Below are 4,155 nucleotides of genomic sequence, written 5' to 3'. Positions count from 1 at the left end.
AGGGCATTGAATTAGGTCCGTATTTTGGAGGAAGAAGCATATACCCCCTGCACAGTGTGGGGGGGGGCACTGCAATGATGATCAATAGGCATCTGAATTTAATCCAAGTTCTTAGTCCTGGCAGACGTCCATATGAGGTCTGAAATTGATGTACCAAGTATGGCCGATTATTTATAGATGAGAGCTTAAGTCACAAACCAGAACAAAATGTTTAAGGCCAAGAACCACCCTGTGTAAATAAACAACTTGAGGGCCCATCCAAAATGGATAGAACCTCCTATAAACCTAGTGTTGCAAGTCAGCCCCTGAAGAGGTTGACTGATGGAGAGATGGAGGATGAGGCCTTTCTCCTCCAGCTCGGACCACACATCTATTACCCTGTTCAGCCGTGGTTCTGAGGTGAATGTGGTGGGAAGAAAGCCAACAGGCAGTCAGGCTTCCGAAGAAAACAGCTCTTTATTCCGTGAAGAGGTCTAAGCCAAAAGGCCTAAGAATAGACCACAGGAAAAAAGCCCCTCGCCTTCCACAGACCCTTGCTTTTATGCCCCAGAATCAGGTACCACCTAATGATGGGATCAGGTACCACCCAATGGTGGGAGCAGAATCAGGTACCACCCTACTGTGGGAGCAGAATGCCAGGTCACACCCTAGGGTAGGGCACAATCACCGATCAGGGTAGGGTCAGTAACATAATAATCCCATTAAAATGTTTATATACACAACACCTAGTATTTCGCCTATGATGCACCCAGGCAAAAAACCCTAAAATCAGACAAAAACATCATTTAGAAAATTATAGACAACAATATCTAACCCACTAACCTAAAGTCAAGAAAGCAAAACCCTAATGTAATACAAGATCAATTCCTAAGATTAAAAATTAAAATAGAATAACATTAATTACAATAGTCAAAAGAAGTGTAGTACCAAATATAAATTCAAAGGATTACAATTATAAGAAAAATACAAAAAGTGAAATTTCTACAGAGTCCAATACCAATCTGTAAATATCAGAGGTCTGGAAATTCGAAAAGACCGGCAAAAGACACTTGATGGGTCTGGAAAAGCGGGTTGAAGCATGGTACAGAAGATAACATCAAGATGAATAAAGAAGGAAGGCCAGGACAGTCATCCATGTGTTGGGGCATCCCCAAGCGTTACATCATTGCCATCATGAGTTTGTTGGGCTTCTGCATTTTCTTTGGGATCGGTGCAATCTTGGGGTAGCCATTGTAGAAATGGTCAACAATAGCACTGTGTATGTGGATGGAAAACCAGAAATTCAGATAGCAAAGTTTAACTGGGATCCAGAGACTGTGGGTCTATCCGTGAATCTTTTTTCTGGGGTTACATTGTGATACAAATTCCAGGTGGCTTAATTTCCAACAAGTTTGCAGCATACATGGTACAAAACACCAATAGTCATGGATTTCTTCCTCAGGCCGAGATCAGGAGGCTTCTAGCTGTGGGTGAAGGAGATGATTTGCACATGTGAAAGGAATCCAGAAAATAAATGTTAAAGGCTAGAAAGAGAGAAGGAAGGATAAGGAAGACTAAATTGGGGAAGATAAAGTTAGGAAAAAGGGAACTATATACAAAATATGCAAAACAGACAGACACTAAACAAGACATACACATACAGACTTCACAAAAAATATGGCCTTTACACTCACTCATACCAAAAATATTTGTTGGAAAGGATCCAAAATAGAGCAAAAGTAAAAGGAATTCAGCTGAATCAACTAAAAGTGCTTTAAAATGTAATAGCCAGCAACTCTTTAGATAGATCATTTCAAATTAAAAAAAAGTTTTTTAATGGCAGAGCAGAGCAGATCTGAAAGACAATTTCATGCATAATACAAACATGGAAAACTCTACTAAAAGTGTTTAACAGTATATGTACAAAGTTATTGTATAACAGTAACTCTATGATAGTCAATCATAGGCGAGAAGCACTGTGAAGAAAGTCCACCTAAAATTTATCATTATGTCAGTGTCTTAAAACCTAAATTAAGGGAAATAAAGCAATGATGTTAAAATAAAAAGAGTGAAAGTTGTTAAATGAGTATACCTAGAAAGAAAAATAACATTAATATGATGAGAAATTTTTCTTTCAGGTGAACCTTAACTAAATTAAATTGTAAGATTTCATGATTAACTGAGACCTACAGCAATAATGAAATAAGACATAAATCCACCATACAAGGAAACAGATTGGGGGTCCATGATTTTCAATCCTATTCATTGATCATGCGTGTGAAAAGAATCCTAGAGCATTAATAGCAACCGATAAGGAAGTGAAATGATTATCTAGTATTCATTGTAGACCTTTTAGAAGTATAAAACAAGATGTATGCTGCTATGGATTTCACCAATGTATTATGGTATTTTTTTGATCTTCTTGTCATCAAAATTGATCCAGTGTTGTTTTCCAGCAATTTTACAGTATGAAGTACAGTGTCCATAGTGAACTTTACCATAATGGTTTGAAACTGATAAGTTGTATTTCTTAATCTTCTCTGAAGTAAATTGTACTAAATTGAGGTCTTCTCTAAAAAAAATCCACATAAATGTGCAATATTTTTATTTGTTTTCCAAAAAAGCAAAATGTTTCAAGTGTATGATAAGTACTGGTGGCAGTTTCCATAAATACATTTTCTTTGAAAAATCTTTTACTTTTGCAGCTGTTGCACTGAACTTTGTTGTCATCCCTTAACTCTTCTTTAAAAATTCAGAGAGGCATTCCTGTAATGTACATTTATCTGTAGATGTAACAGCCAGAGACAAATGAACAAATGTCTCATAAACCTCAGGCTTTTGGTGGCATGTGAGACACTGTAGTACAGATTTGAATTGTCCTTGAAAGAGATCATAAATAATAGATTTGTGAGCCTTTTGGTGTTCTGGACTAAATTGTTCATAATTTTCATTTTCCATAGATGTATAGTTTTGTCTGTCATTAGATTTACAGTAAGCAAGTTCTGAAGTAGTCCCTCTATTAGAAACATCAGTAGTTCGTGTGCATCTTGCTGATTATGTCCAGCAAACTGGTCATTAAGTAAACCAATTGTTACTTTGAATCTTTCAGGGTTAAAATATCTATGAAATCCATTTTCCATGGCTTTAATGAGCCGACCAAATTCTTCGGCTAATTTACCTTCATGCCCCATCGGATTTTTCTTGTTAATATTCTTTTTATAATGATCTTGATGAAAATACTGAGTCAAGTCTGAAATATTATACAAGCATTGCAATATTGAGTTCATGTAGCAAGAGTTTCCTATATTTTGGAGCCAAGTTAAGACAGGTTCCTGTCTTTCCTTTTGCATCTTGAAGTGTAAGGGTTTATCACTACCATCAGTCTCACTCAATGTATGGTGTGTGACAGCTAAATCCTTGTTCCCTGCCCTAGAGACCTCAGCAATATTACTGTTCTTAGTGTCTGGAGTATTCAGTTTTTGCTCTGAAGGGGAGTTTATAGTCTGAACCTAATCATTTGTGCTAGGCCGATTTCTAACAAGGTGTACTGGAACCCAAAATTTCTTGGGAGGGTTGTCATTTGTAGAAACATAGGCATAACCCCTTCCTCTCAGGAGAAGATATCCAGCTATCTATTTTTTCATCCTCCTTGATCCAAATAGGTTTATGGGTTGTTTCTTGTCTCTGAATATTTTCTTTAAAATGTATTTCCGGTATAGTTTAACTTTCCCCTTGGGGTAAGTTTAAGTAATTTAGTTTAAGCAATTTAGTCAAAGATAGCAAATCCATTGGTGGTAAACCTCTTTTTCTATTTTTTTTATAATTGAGTTCTTAAGGTTCTGTGAGTCCTTTCTACAATGTCCTGTCCCCTACAATTGTAAGGAATTCCTTTCAGATGTCTTTTCTGCCATTCTTTACAAAAAAACTTTAAAAGTTTTTCTAACATAGGCTAGCCCATTATCATTTATTATAGAAGATGGAATATCCATCACAGAAAAATATTGTAAAAGAAAATTACAAACAGCCGTAGATTTTTGAGAAGACATAGGAATTGCCCACAGAAACCGAGAATAAGTGTCCACCACAACATGAAGATAAGGTTGTCTTGGAAATAAATTTGTTTGAGTCATATCCATTTGTCAAAGTTTGTTAGACTGTAAGCCTCTTGGGTTTGCT

This window comes from Suncus etruscus, chromosome 3 (assembly GCF_024139225.1).
Source record: "Suncus etruscus isolate mSunEtr1 chromosome 3, mSunEtr1.pri.cur, whole genome shotgun sequence".
Taxonomy (NCBI): Eukaryota; Metazoa; Chordata; class Mammalia; order Eulipotyphla; family Soricidae; genus Suncus; species Suncus etruscus.
This window is presented reverse-complemented; position numbering follows the sequence as displayed.